Genomic DNA, 17,407 nt, shown 5'->3' with positions numbered 1-17,407 from the left:
TCTTATTAGAGGTGCAGATTGATAGGACAAAAGGCAACAGACACAAGTTATCACACAGAAAATTCTGTTCAGACTTCAGAAAAAAAATTCTTCACAATGAAGGTGATTAAGCATTGGAACAGGTTACCCATGGAAGCTGTGAAATTTCCATCTTGAACAATATAATTTTGAAGTTATCTCTGCTTTGAGTGGGAGAGGTTAGACCAGATAGATTATTGTGACAGGTCTTCTGTGTAAACAAGAATTATACTCATCTACTATGATGTGAAGACAAATTTTGTAGTCTCCTCCAACACCAAAATGAGCTAGTAATTACTTTAAAGATTATAAAGCAATAGAAACCTGAAATTAGAAACATGATGAAATACAAGTCCAGTGATTTCAGTGTTTAACAAAAATTATTTGCATCTGAAATTGTGAAAAAGTGATGAGTAGTAAACACATATAAAGAATGACAAAAAATGTGTTCATTACATTTTTCTTAAGTTGTTTTATTCATGCTCAGCTAGGAAACAAAATGAACAAAACCAAAAAAGGTCATTCATTCTGTCTTGCTCATGGTTATATCCAAAATGCTGAAGAATACTTCACAAAAAATATAATTTTAGTGGAATATATAAATGAACTGTTTTTTGGGATTATCTTAGTCTATTTGAATACAAAGTGTGGATCTCTGTGGTAATGACCCCAGAATCTAAATGTAGCTGATATCTATTGTACTCCTGCCTCAGTTGTTCACAAAGCTGTGATCTGTAGAAAGAATAAAACAGAGAAAAACAATAGTTCACCTGGATCCCAGATACCTTTCCCGTCTTCACTCACAAGAGATTCCTATTATTTATAAAGCTCTCACTCCCCAAATTATTGTTCCATACTTAAATTAGGGACTTTTTTTTTTATCCATCAACTATCAAGTGCATTACCTCCTTGCTCTTCATTTCTGTCATTGACAGATTCACTTGGAACAGAAAGCTTCTTTATATACATATGAGCATATGCATCTATAAATATTTTTCTCTAAATACCCCTGCATGCCTAACACACCTACTACAACATGATCAGTTACAGTCTGAGGATGGAATATCTGTTTTACCTAATACAGAGACCCCTGAGAGTTTTAAGGATATACTTTCAAACTGTATTCAAGATATTTCATGATGATAAATTAACTATGTCTCTAATAAAGGTTTACTAACAATTATCCAAATTTCCAAATATGTCCAAAATTTCATTGTCTTAAATGGCTGACATTTTGCGACTGCAACATTGCTGAAAAAAAGGAAAAAAAGAAAAAATAAAAATAGAAAAGTAAACTTACACTGAAGAACAGCACAGAAAATATGACTTAAAAATAACATTAACAGTTATTATTGCTTATAAAAATATATGGAATTGACACATAAAGTTTACATGGCAAACTGTTCAACAGTGTTAATTCCTCAGATGTTTTCAATTTATGTTCCTCTCCTGTAAATCTTCTAAACATACACTTGCTTGCTCAGTTTTCCACAGTTGGAATATGTACTGGACGTACAGAGGCTTCATATTTTCCCAAAGAGACCACTTGTGAAACAAAAATATTTGAGTAGCATCTTTCAGTAGTTTAGAGTCATCACTATATGCTGCTGTTTGCTTTTGTCTTTGGAATGTTTCTAAAGGTGCTCCTGACAAACCCTAATAGTGAAGCAAAAATTTGTACCTCAATGATTTTGTTGTGTCTTGGAGATATTGTGTCTTTATCTTTACTTTCTGTCTGTTTGCATTTTGTGAAACAATGGGGTTTATATTTAACTCTCAACCTGACCTCTTATTGAGACATTGGCATTATTGCCGTTCAAGAAAGTAGGGGTTTGAGCAATTCAGATAGCTCTGTATTTCCTTTTCCTTCTTAGGACATATGGTACTAATAAACCTGTCTTAAGGTTGCAGTATCCTAAGAAGAATCTGTAATCAGTCAGTCTTATGGAAATAGAAAATAAAATTTTTCATTTCAGTTCAACTAATTTTACCCAACCACAGCTTATAGTAATTTTTTTTGACATGTTAAATACCATGATAAAGAACCTTTATGCCAGGTAAAAAAAAAAAAAAAAAAAAAAAGATATTTCTTTTTCCCTGATTTTTAAAGCAAAATCATATTATAATGTATATACATATTTTGAGTGATGTGGTCTTTCTCTCTTCTCTCTGTTTTCCTTTTGTCTTTGCCTTGTCCCCTTCCTTCTTTTTTTTTTTTAAAACAAAAGTTTATTTTCTCTTAGGCATTTGCCTACAATATATGTTCTCTAAGTGCCGGGTCCTGCACTTCCGTCACAACAACCCCATGCAACACTACAGTCTAGGGGAGGAATGGCTGGAGAGCTACCTGGCAGAAAAGGACAGCGTGTCCAAAGAAGGGCAATGAAGCCGGTGAAGGGTCTAGAGAACAAGTCTCATGAGGAGTGGCTGAGGGAGCTGGGGTTTAGCCTGGAGAAGAGGAGGCTGAGGGGAGACCTTATTGCTCTCTACAGCTACCTGACAGGAGGTTGTAGCGAGGGGGGGGTCAGCCTCTTCTCCCAGGTAACAACCAATAGGACGAGAGGAAACCACCTCAAGCTGCACCAGGGGAAGTTTAGGTTGGATATTAGGAAAAACTTCTTCACCGAATGGGTAGTCAGGCACTGACTGGAACAGGCTGCCCAGGGAAGTGGTTGAGTTTCCATCCCTGGAGGTATTTAGAAGATGGGTAGACGTGGTGCTTGAGGACATGGTTTAGTGGTGGACTTGGCAGTGCTAGGTTAACGGTTGGACTCGATGATCTTAAGGGTCTTTTCCAACCTTAATGATTCTATGATTCTATGATTCTATAAAGAACATTTCCAGTCCTCTAAGATTTTGCTTCTTCTGGTTCTTCGAGCACACTGGAAAATCTGGATTTGTTAGCAAGCCTACTGCTGAATGTCATCATGCCTACAGTGGTGTCTTGTTCTTCCTCATCTGACTTCCACTTGCCAGCAATACTGCTTCCAGTTTGTTCCCTGCTGTTTTTCCTGATGTTTTCAAAGCCTTTTTCCAATTCTTTTGTACTCGAGTCCAAGCTCTTCATCTGATGAAAACACAATTATTGACATGAAAAGTCAACATTTATCATCAGATATCTATAGAACAAACTGTTTCCAGTTTTAGGCATGGGGCTACACTCTAAGGCTTCAGTCCCTTTGAATGGAAACTGCTAACAAACACAAATTTTTTGAAGAATTGTTGGTCACTTAGCATAGCACACTATTTATTATTCAAATTACTCTGTGTTTGGAATCTTTGAGGCATTCATTCATTATCTCACAAAATATTATTTGTAATATGCAAGTTAGAAATGTTTTAGGAGGAAAATAAACAGGTCTACTTACGAATGTGTTTCACTACAGAAATATTGCTATGAGGTAAATTGCTATTAGATTACAGAATTTATCATGACTCCTACCATACCAAATGTTTTACTTAAAGCTCAGTTTCAAAAGTCATGAGATCATATCAAACTCTATAAATAAAAATGTATTGTTTCATGTAAAAATATAAGTATGATTCAAATACATGATGCAGATTCCCATGAGAGAAGGAGAGCTAAAAGACTCCAAATCTTGGGTATTTTAGTTTAGTTGCTAAATCTGTGATATTCTTGACTTATGACTTTCATGGTGGAAAGTAGTGATATAGCAGTAAATAGTAAACTGTTCACTGCATTAAATCACTTTTTACAAGTGGACCTGAATGCTCTTTTATATATAGATATACAGATACAGATGATTAGATAGATAGATTAGATATAGATATATAGATATAAATATAGAAGATATAGATATAGATAGATATATGCATATATGGAGAGATTGCCACAGAGTAAAATGAAAAATTGTTAATTAAATATTCAGATTTTCAGTTGAATTTAGCTCTTACAATATAGGTCCATCACAGGAATGAAGAGAAGGAATAACAGTGTAACAAGAAAACAAGAGTGTCTCCCTTGTATGACCAGCATGGGAATAACAATGTAACCGTGTTGGCTAGGATCCTTCTAATAAGCAAGGAAGGCTTCAATCATGGAGCAATTGTGTTGGGGGATAATACTGGCAATTTAAAATATTGAACAGAAGTATCTGAGCAGTGTGGTTCACATAGATAACACTAGTTCTTTACAGTGTTTGCCATAAATTATGTTCCTTTAACCCAAGCAGTTTCATTATACTAACTGTATAATTAAATTACAACATTAGTATGCCAATTTTGCATATTGCAAAGAAAAGTAATATTGCTTCACTCCAAAAATGTTAAATGGAATTTTCAAAATGAATATTTATTAAGTATTGTGAAGTAGATTTGATGATGATTTTTTAAATGTGCAGCTTGTCTTACAGTTACAGCATTATTCTTATGTAAATTGGTGTATTGAGCAGTTGGAGACAAGAAGCTCCCCAGTTTCCTATCAATGTTAGCAAAAGACTAATGAAAACAGTGGGGTGGACACAGACCCTTCCACTCCCACTGGACCAATATGAATTCACATATACACGTGTACTGATTTTATGTGGCAAGATTTTGGTAGAGGAGGGGCTGCAGGGTTACCTTGTCTGAGAAGAGACCAGGAACTGCCCCTGTGTGGGACAGACCAAGTTTCAGGTCATTTTAGCTTTGCTTTTATTTCTTGCTATCCCACTCTGTTATTAATACTCAATAAATTAAATAAATTTTCCTTCAATTGAGTCTTTTTTTTGCCTGTGATGGTAGTTGGTGAGTGATCTCCCTGTCTCATCTCAACCCATGAGCTTTTCATCTTATTTTCTTCCCCTGTCCTGCTGAGGAGGAGGAGTGAAAGAGTGGCTTGGTGGGCACCTGGCAGCTAGCTAAGGTTAACCCACCACAACACATCTGTTCTGTACAAACTGAATCACTGTGTTGTTTTGAGGCAGTCCCCCAATTTTACAGTCCACGCTCTTGTGAGCAAGTGGTCCTGGTGGAGTACCAGGCTTTTAACAGCATAAGATCTTGGCAAGAAAATAGGCAGTTGTTCAAGGAAAATATTGAATCTTATGATTTATTAGGCATTGCATGATGTTGTGTAGAGGGATAATATGCAAATTGATATATATTGTTCTGAAACATAAATTATCTGTGTGTCTTGATGATGGCACAAAACTGGGAAAAGTGGCTGATACATCGGAGGGTTATGCTGGCATCCAGAGGGACCTTGACAGGCTGGAGAAATGGGCTGACAGGAACCTCATGAAGTTCAACAATGGGAAGTGCAAAGTCCTGCACCTGGCAAGGAACACCACCATGCACTTGTATATGCTGCAGGCCACTCAGCTGGAAAGCAGTTTTGCAAAAAGGGACCTGAAAGTCCCAGTGGACACGAAATAGAACAATGAGCCAGCAATGTGTCCTTGTGGCAAAGAAGGTTAATGGTATCTTGGGCTGCATTAGGAGAAGTGTTGCCAGCAGGAAGATGGAGATGACCCTTCCCCTCTATTCAGCACTGGTGAGGACATATCTGGAATACTGTGTCCAGGTCTGGGCTCTCCAGTACAAGGGAGATTATGAACATACTGGAGAGAGTCCAATGAAGAGCCACAAAAATGATTAAGGGATTGAAGCATCTCACATATGAGGAAATGCTGAGAGAACTGGGACTGATCAGCCTGGAGAAGAGAAGGGTTGGGGGATCTCATCAACATGTACAAATATGGTGAGGGAGAGTACAAAGAAGAGGGAGCCAGGCTCTTTTCAGTGGTGCCCAGTGACAGGACCAGAGGCAATGGGCACAATCAGAAACACAGAGGTTCCATCTGAACATCAGGAAACATATTTTTTACTGTGAGGGTGACTGAGCACTAGCACAGGTTGCCTAGAGAGGTTGTGGAGTGTCCATCCTTGGAGATATTAAAAATCCATCTGGATATGTTCTTGAGCAATCTACTCTAGGTGGCCCTGTTTGAGCAGGGGGGTTGGACCAGACGACCTCCAGAGGTCCCTTCCAACCTCCACCGTTCTGTGAATTTGTGTGAGTTAAGAAAGTACTCAGCAAAATGTAAACAAAGAAACAAAAAATATTTAACTAATACAGGTAGAGAAATCAGCATTAAAAGAAGATTATATCATAGAATCATAGAATCATAGAATCATAGAATCATAGAATTATAGAATGCTTTGAGGTGGAAGGGACCTATAAAGGTCATCTAGTCCAGCCCCCCCCTGCAATTGGCAGGGACATCTTCAACCAGATCAGGTTGCTCAGAGCCCCATCTAACCTGACCTTGAATGTTTCCAGGGATGGGGCATCCACAACTTCTCTGGCCAATTTGTTCCTGTGTTTCCCCACCCTCATTGTAAAAAATTTCTTCCTTCTATCTAGTCTGAATCTACCCTCTTTTAGTTTAAAACCATTACCCCTTGTCCTATAGTGACAGGCCCTACTAAAAAGTTTGTCCCCATCTTTCTTATAAGCCCTCTTTAAGTACTGAAAGGTTGCAACAAGGTCTCCCTGGAGCCTTCTCTTCTCCAGGCTGAACAACCCCAACTCTTTCATCCTTTCTTCATATGAGAGGTGTTCCAGCCCTCTGATCATTTTTGTGGCCCTCCTCTGGACCTGTTCCAACAGGTCCATGTCCTTCCTGTGCTGAGGACTCCAGAGCTGGAAGCAGTACTCCAGGTGGGGTCTCAGCAGAGCAGAGGAGAGGGGCAGAATCACCTCTCTCGACCTGCTGGCCATGCTTCTTTTGATGCAGCTCAGGATATGGTTGGCTTTCTGGGCTGTGAGAGAACATTGCCGGCTCATGTCCAGCTTTTCATCAATCAGTACCCCCAAGTCCTTCTCCTCAGGGCTGCTCTCAATCTCTTCATCCCCCAGCCTGTATTGATACTGGGGATTGCCCTACCCAGGTGCAGGACCTTGTACTTGGCCTTGTTGAACCTCATGAGGTTCACATGGGCTCACTTCTCAAGCTTGTCCAGGTCCCTCTGGATGGCATCCCATCCCTCAGGCGTGTCAAGTACACCACTCAGCTTGGTGTCGTCTGCAAACTTGCTGAGGGTGCACTCGATCCCGCTGTCTATGTCATTGATGAAGACATTGAACAGCACTGGCTCCAGAACAGACCCCTGACGGACACCACTTGTCACTGTTCTCCATCTGGACATCGAGCCATTGACCACTACCCTCTGGATGCGACCATCCAGCCAGTTTGCTATCCACTGAACAGTCCACCCATCAAATCCATATCCTTCCAATTTAGAGAGAAGGATATTGTGGGGGACTGTGTCAAAGGCCTTACAGAAGTCCAGGTAGATGACATCTGTAGCTCTTCCCTTGTCCACTGATGTAGTCATTCCATCATAGAAGGCCATAGGTTGGTCAGGCAGGACTTGCCCTTGGTGAAGCCATGCTGGCTGTCTCAAATCATTTCCCTGTCCTCCATGTGCCTTAGCATAGCTTCCAGGAGGATCTATCTGAATATGTAAAAAATATGTAACCAGTGTGAGCTGGATATTGGAAGGGAGGAAGTGGAGTTTGAAAATAGTTTAAAAACCATTGGAAAATATCACTTGTTGGCTACTGATAGTAGCAGAGAAATCTGCAGATCCAAACCTGCCAGGACACCTCTTTGGACAACCCCAAAAAGCCCATTGTTAATTAGATAAGGTAGTGATGACCTGAATATAAAATAGCTTGAAATGATAGACTGGAAATAGATGAGAAATCTTTCAGTTGTAAAGGTACATTGGAACAAAATGATGGGACTCAGAAAGAGCACCAATGATCTGTGTAATCATATAGGTCTCAAACAAGGGAAATAAAGGAATATTATTCAACACTTCTAATGCCCGAACAGATAAGGGGAACCCAATGAAGTTTTCAGACACATCAGACTTAAAAATGAACAGGATAATAATGGTTTTATATGCAATAATTGAATTGTGAAATCTCTTGGCACAGCAGTAAATGAGTACTTTTAGCTGTAGAGGATAAAGAAAGGATTCAAAGACACAATGTAAGTCAGTAGTTTCATCAGTGGCTATTAAACAAAGAGTTTGTCTACATTTGAGATTTGTTTCAATCACAAATTCACTTTAGAAGGAAGGGAAACAGTTTTCTACATTTAATGCATTTTTCCATATTAAAGCAGTATTGAAGCTTGCAACCTGGATTCCTTTTGTATGAAACTACACTGAAAGATGCACTCTACGAGCACACCCAATATGGTCTAAGGACTAATATTTGTTCAATCCACAGGACCTGATTAGATTTAGGCCAGGGAAATCATTCTCCCTCATCAACCCAAAATATATACAATTTGGCCCTCTGCACTAACAAATTCACTGTCAGATGCTCACTGTGCTATACTAATTTTTAATACAGTCACTATGGTCTAGGTATGGATCAGCTCACAAAGTGCTTAATCTATAATTTATCTTTTTTTTTCTCTCAAGCATCTACTTGTACAGTAAGCTTTGTACTCACCTGGCAGTGCAGGGTTTCAGGACGTTTCAGGGCTTGCCTTGTCCTGAGCTGGTTCTAAGCATGTTTTAGCTGTGATAGCATTTGTTTAGTGGGCAAGTGACTATTGCTTCACTTCTTGTATGTAGCGTTCGTTAGCGTTCGTTACATATCAAGGTTATACCGGCGGATCTCCAGCCGACCCGGGCTGGGGAAGGAACAGTCAGCACACACAGTGTGGGTGTTCAGCTTCAATGTTTATTGCGCAGTAGTTTACCTTTATACTCCCAGCAGTAGGCGTGTCATGTTATAAGGGGTGGAGACAAGGGAGGGTTGACCCTTAACTCTTTCCATACAGCGCGTGATCTTCTGGTCGCCAGCCCTTATCTTTACTACATTTCCCCCTCCCTTAGCTCCAGTAGTTCTGGATCTTGCTGGGGAAGCTGCGCGTAAAATAATCGATATATGGTAAGACTTATACAGACACGTATCTGTTACATTCATGGATTTTGCCCAATTCAGCCAGTAGTTCGTCGCGGCTCCCTCATTACTCCCCCACACCATCAGGATGCATAGGGAAATGGTAACCTGTCAAGATAAGACTCAATAGATTGATTAATGTCTATACGGTCGAATATTTTGACTGGGTACCCATTCTAGCGTCCCTTTCTCAGTTTGCACACATGCATACCCACGTCCCAGGCAATGGAGGGAATATGGACCCCCCCATTCACGGGTTTGCAGGTCCCGTACTTAAACCAAACGTAAGGCCCTTCATTCTTATCGAGCTGGAAACGTGCCTGGGTTGCAGTCTGCGTTTTATAGGTGTTCCCTCGAATGGTATGATTTAAGGTAATTAGTGCCGTTGTCAACAGACGCTGTGCCCGAAATAAAGGAGGGTCAAGGGAAGGGGGAATCCCTGTTTCTGGGCTTATATTCTCCCCCTCCCTTAGTCGGTCGAGTAACCCTTTTAATGTGCGATGCGCGCGTTCTACAATGCTTTGGCCCGTACTGTTGTAGGGAATACCATGACTCAACTGAATATCCCAGCGTGCGCAAAAGTCCTTTGTCTTCTTGCTGACATATGCCGCTCCATTATCTGTTTTAATTTTTTGTGGGATGCCAAGTTGCGCCATACAGTCCCGCCAATGTAAAATAACTGCGAGAGCATTTTGTTTAGCATGCATAGTGGCTAAAATAACTCCACTGCAGGTATCAACTGTAACATGCAGATACTTACGTGGATTAAAAGGTTCATAAATCTTAACATCAGACTGCCATATTTGGTTGGGCTGCAACCCTCGAGGGTTTACCCCTGCCTCCCAGAGGGGACCTTTGGAACACACAGGACAAGCAGCAATCACAGAGCGAGCATCTTGCAACGTAATGCCAGTGAGCCTAGCTAAACCGCGAGCTCCACAGTGGAGCAGGTCATGCAGGCAGAAAGCTCGCCTTAGGTTAGAAGTTTCTTAACCGCCAGTATGCTTCTTGCTAAGCTGTCCGCTACTTCGTTCCCAGCAGAAAGAAAACTTGGTATGGAACTATGACTATTAACATGGATAGGACAGACAGGAGTGGTTCTCATTTGCAGTGCGGTGAGCAACATTCCTGCAACCTCCGACATTGCCCCAAGTGCCCATCGGCACTTCTTCAGTAACTTATATACATAGCAAGAGTCTGTGATTAGATCCAAGGCCTCTTCGGGCCATTGAGTGAGAGCCATCCATACCGCTTTGGCCTCAAGATACTGCACGGATTGCCCTTGATCTTGATACCTAATGTGGGTCCACTGACCATCCTCCTGCCATGTAACGGCAGCTTTCCCAGTAATTGATGACGCGTCGGTAAAAACCATGCGGCCTCTGGTGGGTTGTTCAACTATGGCACTAGCTGGCAAAAGATGGAGTACCTGGATTATCTCCCCACAGGGGTGTGGTCTTAGACCTTCAATACAACCCGTAAATTCAGCTATCGCCGCTTGCAGGAACCCCACTTGCGGAAGTACCAACTCCCACTGTGCCAAAGAACAGGGCAATGTGATGACCTCTGGGTCCTAAGAATCTCCTGATGGTTTCTTGAAAGAGTCCAATTAATTTTTCCGCCTCATGGAGTGTTGTCACTGTAGTCTGAATTTCAAATGATTGTGCTGTCACGCTTCGTGGCCTCAGTTGAGTACCTAGATACTTTACTGCACGCCCTACCTGCGTTTTCCAAGGCTCAATGTGTAACCCATGCCGCTCCAAACTGACTATCAGCTGCACGCGCGCCTTTTCCAGTAACTCCTCTTGGTTGGACGCCAATAACACGTCATCCATGTAATGGAAAATGATGACCGTAGGGAAATTTTCTCGAATAGGGCGTATCACAGCGGCTACAGCAATTTGACACAAGACTGGTGAGTTTTTCATGCCCTGGGCTAACACCTTCCATTGATATCTGGCGCACGGGTATTGAGTGTTAGGCTCAGGAACAGTAAAGGCAAAGCGTACTCTATCTTCTTTATGCAAGGGAACACTAAAAAAGCAATCTCTAATATCCATAACCACTATTTGATAGTCAGGTGGAATCATGGCCGGAGAAGGGAGGCCCGCTTGTAGCGGGCCCATGTCTTGTATACATGCATTAACTGCGCGTAGATCATGTAGCAGTCGCCATGCCCCCGATTTTTTCTTTATCATGAAAATGGGGGTGTTCCAGGGACTTGTAGAGGGTTCGATGTGTCCTGCGTCAAGTTCACGTTGTACCAATTGTCGAACAGCCGTCCCCTTGTCCTCTGTCAATGGCCACTGCTCTACCCACACTGGCTTATCTGTCAACCAGGTGAGTTTTAATGGGCGGACACAGGCAGTGGTCATTATGATAAATTTGTACGCAGCACTATATTCATCTTCTCCAAGCAACATCATCCCAAGATGACAACGGGTAACTCAGCAATGGCGGGGTTACACCATGCTACCCTAGCTTGTCTGGATTCCAGATCCTTCAACATAATTTGCATTGGGCTCCTGCTTTGATGCGAGGTCTGCATGCCTCCCACACCTTGCAGTGAACCTCTCGGTTCGAGTGGCCAATCATCTGGCCATAGATGTGATGGGATTACTGTAATGTCCGCCCCTGTATCCAAAAGGGCTCTTAATACAAGGCATGGTGGTCTCCCCAACTCTGGGAGCCATGGGGTAACTATAATATCTACTTCTGGTTGTGTGGTCATGTTTAGGGTGAGTGCCACATACGGCGAGGCTCTATCCCCAGCCTCCTCTATTGCGCGCTCCCATCTCCCCAAGGCAGCTGAGTTGGATATTGTGTCATTGGAACTGCAGGCGACTGTGCTGGTCCCGGGGAAGGAAAGACTCCCTGTACCACACATTGCACTGCTGTCGTCGGGCCTGTTGAGCTGATCGCTGGGGCAGGTGGGGATGGCATGGCCCTCGGCCATCCCCTCTTCTCGTTTCCCCAGCCCGGTCTCCTTTGCTGACTCCCCGATTTGCACTGTCAAGCTCTGTGGCCTAGTCGCCCGCAGCGCCAGCATCGTAGGTCTCTCTCTCCTTTCCCTGTTCCGGGGGTGTTTATTTTTGATGGGCATTGTTGCGCCATGTGTCCTTGCCCCCCACACTTATGGCACGTAAGTCGTGCGTCTCGGCAGGCCGCATGGACCGCAGCCACTACCGGTTGCATACTTTGCACCTGTTCCTGTTCCAGCATGTAACAAATCATTTGTGAAAGCGTGGTCCCCATGGGTAACTGTCTTAGCAACACTGCGGTTTGTGGATTTGCTTGCATACGTGCACAGTCAAGCAATATCGCCTCCTTAGCCTGCTCAGGAAGTCGAGCAACCTTGAGCACCTCTTGCAGCCGGTCTAAAAACTTTGTGAAGGGCTCACTTAATGATTGCCGTATTTGGACGCATGGAGGTTCCCTTCTATCAAGAGCCACGATGATGTGTATCGCTTCCTGGGAGCATTCAAAGATGCAGCAAAATCGTGCCCCCGCATTCTCTGAGCCTCTGCCTGAGGAGTTGCGAACTGCCCTTCACCCATCAACTGCTCTAAAGTCACTCCTGCCATGAGATGGCTGGCCTGCCGCGCCTCGATAACAATTTGGGTGCACCAATTCCTCCACTCCTCCCTAAACAATACCATCATTGAGGGGGTCAATACGGCCCACATCAACTGAATGATATCAAAAGGTGCAAGCAGTGTTGCAAAAACACAGTCTAGTACGACTTGGGTCTCTGGGGAATTTAATCCATGACTTTTCACCGTTGTGGCCAATTCTTTCACCAACTTCGTATCTAATGGTTGCCACTCATATCCTCCACCTGGGGCTGCTCAGATAGGAAATGCTTGAATCGGAGGGGCCTGGAATTGCACTCCTTCCAAGACACAATTTTTTGCAATCATCCGCCAATCCGTCCCGTTTGCCCTCTCTTTCGGCATTTCCCCTGGCATTAGACTTTCTGCATTTGCCACCACCCTTCTCAATCGGCTGATCAATGCCTCAAGTTCCCTTGAAACCTTGTTAGTCTGCAATCCCACTCCCTTTTTCAAAGATTCGCCCCTCTTTGATAATGGTCTCGGAAGCGGGGGCGGATGAGCAACAATCGAGGATCCCTTGTCGCCCCCTTCACCCTCACTGCTATCAGAGCTCATGGGGTAATCGTGTACAGGCTCCCTCCACTGTGAGGGAATACCAGTTTGCTTTCCCACTGCCGCAGGGACAGGGGGTCCCTCTGGTGGCTCAGGTATCACTGGCAGTGCCGGGGGAGTCCTATAACCCCCCCCCCCCAATGTTGTCAGCCGTGACGCCGGTTCTCCTTGTTCCTCAGATCCTTTCCTGCGCTCTGCTCTCTGTGTGTCCAGTACGCGTTGATCACTGGGATGCAACGGGGCGTCCTCAGAAGGTGATGGTGCCTTGCCCTCCTTTTCTCCTTCCCGCCATCTTCCTTCACGTAGTTTGAGATACCGCTGGGATCCCACATCGGCCCCCGGGACCCAATCCAGCAACCTATCAGTCAGCTCCCTTTCCACCCATTGTTGCAACTCGCGCCAGGGGTATTGAGGAAGTGGCGGATCCGCTGGTGCAGAAGGTGCCGAAGGTTCCATGGGTGACTGCTCTAGACTCCCCACTCGTAACAGGAACACCTTTCCCGACTCCTTTGTTCCCGCTACGTCATAGTCTCCCTGTGCCTCCCCTTCCTCCGTTGGCTCAGCCCCCAGTGACGAGGGTTCCGTCTGTGTCCCACAGGCCACTCCTTCCCAGCCAGCCTGTGTCCCCTCCGAGACTAAACCCATTGGCTTTTCGTTCCCAGGAGATTCATGTCCCATCAGCGCGCTACGTGCGGCAAGCCAGCACCGCTTTGCCACAAACCCCTTCTTGAGCACCCTTTCTACTGATCCCCAGGCGCGAAGCCTTAATACCTTTACGAGTTCCGTGAGCTCCATTGCTGCTGCCTGCAGCCAATCACGTCGGGGTCACCACTATGTAGCGTTCGTTAGCGTTCGCTACATATCAACATTATCCCCCCAGATCTCCAGCTGACCCGGGCTTTATACTCCCAGCAGTAGGCGTGTCATGTTATAAGGGGCGGAGACAAGGAAGGGTCGACCCTTAACTCTTTCCGTACAGCACGTGATCTTCTGGTCGCCAGCCCTTATCTTTACTACACTTGTAGTTTCAGGAATTTTATTTAATTGAATTCATTACCAATTCATACAAACTTAGAATTATTAATTGGGGTATTGTGGGAAAAAAAAAAAGAATTTAACAATTAAACAAAAGCTTAGGGAAACACCTCACCTACCCATTCCTAGTTGACCATTCTCTTGTTTTCATACTGTGTTACACACAGTCTCTCCCAATTGCCTCAGTGAGATGACAGGCAGCGCAGAAGGGTGAGGTCAGTGCAAAACATTTACTTTCTGCTGTTTCTTGTTTCTTTTCCTCCACTGCACCATGTTATTTACTCATTTTCCTCTGCTCCAGCATGGGTCACCTGTGGGCTGCAGTCCCTTAAAGGTGTTCCTGCCCCGCTGTGGGTTGCTCATGAACTGCAGTCCCTCAAAGGTGTCCCTGCCCCGCTGTGGGTTGCTCATGAACTGCAGTCCCTTGGGTGTATGCCTGCCCCACAGTGGGTTTCCTGCAGTCCTGCAGGACTACCTCCTCTTGCATGTTGCGCCTCCTTCCAAGATTGCCTCTATAGCTATGTACACAACAATGACCTCTTCCATATTCTCCTCTGCTCCTTCTGTGTCTCCTTTCATGTGTCCTCCATGTGTCTCCTTCTCCTCATGGCTGCCATTTTTCCTTAAACATGTCTGAGCCAGGGTGCCAGGAGCTGCCCTTCAGTTATGGCTCACAGTAGGATTCTCATACCAGTATTAGAGCTGGCTGGGATGGGCTGGGACAGCCCTTTTCCCCAACCTTGTCAGTTATGCTCCCTTCGGGGGGGGGGGGGGGGGCAGGCAGAGATGGCCTGAGAGACCCCGGCAGTCACTGTCAAACAAGCAGTCACCGTCCAACAAGCAGTCACCGGTTTTGCTGGGTAATGGGCTGTCGTGGCACTTTCACACCAGCTGGGACCCAGGGAACAGGAAACATATCATAATAAGGAAACATAAAAGTAACACCAAATGTACCCCAAACTTGGAAAAGTGACCCCCACCTCCAGGATCAGCTGATGAAGAATTTGGAATGCTGGTGATTTATTGGAACACCCCCCCACCACTACTACTTCTGCTTGACGAAAACTGGTGTCATCAGTCTTAGTCTCTAGAGCAGCACTGGAAACATAAGCATAACATCAAGGAGGAAGATACTAGGAAGCTCTGTATGACAACATTACCAGTATTATCAATGCTTTTTCTGTATTAATTAGATAATAAGTACATGTTAGTGTCATTCAAACTGCAATAGTAAATGTATTTTGATCAGACTATTAAGACGTCAGACCAACAATAAATTCTTGGTTCCACATATTAGATGGCGTTTTTGTCCATTATGGGGTTTTAGCTGTAGCAGTAGTATGTGCCTGATCAAAACTCTGGTGATACTACTGAAGCTTCTTCTCTTGGATGCAGTGGGCATATAAGCATGATAATTCTAGCAGAACCAAGTGTAACAAAAGCTGAGTAAGTTTTAAAATACCTTGAAACCTTTTTAAAGATCAGTGTTTTGAAGGCAAGAGAATCCTTGTACACTTCAGAAGTAGTGGCACTGGAAAGAATAGAAATCATAATAAATATGGTACTTAATTCAGTATTTTAGTTAAGTAAAGATTCTGCTGTATTTGTTAATAATCCAGCTTTATTATTGAATCTTCATACATCTCAGACTTATTCTAAACATTAGAAAATAAAGATGCAGTAAAAGTTGCAAAGGTTAGCTTACTTTCAGACACAAAAGTTTACAAAAAAGCATTCTTTCCAAAGAATCAGTCATTGTTTCACAAAATTGTTATCAGTATTTAAGCTATTTAAGATACACCTGTAAGAAAAAATATTTTCCCAATTCATTCTTAAAAAAAACCCAGCAGATTCATTTATCATTTTTCTACACATCTTTCTACTCTTCCCCTCTCCACTTTCAGTACCTTATAGAAACTTGTCCTTCACTTAAGGTCATCCCCTACCATCTGAGCTAGATGCAGCACCTCACTTTTCACTTTCACACTTTGCTGTTATCAGATGACATCCTAATCTAATTGCAGTGGATTACTGGACTAATAATAATCAACTTCCAAAATTATATTGTTTCCCAGTTGTAAAAAAAAAACATTTCAAAAGTCCATTGCAATTCTAATGAGTAGTTGAAAGGGTTTTTTTTTAAAGATGCTTTATATCTGTTTTGAAAGTCTGAATGGTAAAAGCTGTAATAATCACACCTTCCAAAATATTTGACTACTATAGTAATAGCATGTCTCCCTGCTTTAGAAAAAAATTCAGCTCAGCTTCTTTATTTATTACTTGCTCTTTAAAACAAAATAAAAAATTAATGTCAAAAGCCTTATACGTCTAAAATGAAAAATGAGAAGTATATTTTTGTGCCTTTTCTAGCTTGCAAGCTTGAATCTAGTATTTGAACTATTCCCGTTCATATTTAAGTAAAAATATCTTACTTTAATATTTTCACTTACCTGCAATAGGAAATGCATGTTCATTAGACGCATTTTTTTCAGTCTAAACACATGCCAGACTCTTCTGATCAGTCTATTTTACTAATAAAATATAAACTTCTACATTTAAACACTTTTAAAAAACAGGATGAAATTTGGAAAAAGCTAGTAAATCAAAAATTAAGCTTTCAATGACAATTTTTCTGTTTTTTATTTGCATCTTTACTCAGCAACACATGGTAATGTGATTTTAAGTGACAAGGATGTAAACGAGGAGCATTTTACACTGTGCTGTAGGAAAAAAAGTAATTCTCTGAATTAAGTCCAGAAATTTGATGCTATCTCTGCACTTTTTAGACAGATCCAGCCTTATATTTTAGGTTCCTTAACACTATTTAGTAAAACAAAATGAGTAAAGAGCCAGTTGGGCTAGGTATGTAATATTTATGGCTCGTTCATACCTTTACAGCAATGCCATGCATCAGTGAATGAGTCTGGTTGGATTTTATTTATTTATTCATTCATTCATTTTTATGGTCTGTTTGTGTAACCATAATTTTATTTGGAATGATCATATAGGAAATAGAAAGGACTAATTAAAATCTCTTCCTAATGTAACCTAGAAGGCTGTTGGCCTCCTTTGTTGCAAGGCTGCATTGGTGGCCCACAGCCAACTTGGTGTCCAGCAGGACCCCCATGTCCTTTTCTGCAAAGCTCCTTTCCAGCTCATTTACAGTCATTGTGTACTGGTGCATGGAGTTATTCCTCCCCAGTGAAAGGACTGTACATTTCCCTTTGTTGAACTCTGTGAGATTCCTCTCACCCTATTT

At 42.7% G+C, this 17,407-nt stretch overlaps 1 long non-coding RNA gene across 1 annotated transcript; it reads right to left on the bottom strand.

The window, feature by feature from the left end:
* Nucleotides 1–470: 470 nt before the first annotated feature.
* On the bottom strand, nucleotides 471–8,699 carry LOC148055858 (uncharacterized). The gene is made up of 2 exons (XR_015704931.1): nucleotides 8,492–8,699; nucleotides 471–3,085 (listed from the first exon to the last, which is right to left on the bottom strand). It is a non-coding gene; the product is annotated as an uncharacterized LOC148055858 (long non-coding RNA).
* Between the last annotated feature and the right edge of the window lie 8,708 nt (nucleotides 8,700–17,407).

The sequence above is a fragment of the Nipponia nippon genome, unplaced genomic scaffold, assembly GCF_047370975.1.
Source record: "Nipponia nippon isolate SJK-2023a ecotype South Korea unplaced genomic scaffold, ASM4737097v1 scaffold_2, whole genome shotgun sequence".
Classification (NCBI taxonomy): domain Eukaryota; kingdom Metazoa; phylum Chordata; class Aves; order Pelecaniformes; family Threskiornithidae; genus Nipponia; species Nipponia nippon.
Note: the sequence above shows the minus strand (reverse complement) of the source record. Positions and strands in the feature narration are given on the sequence as shown.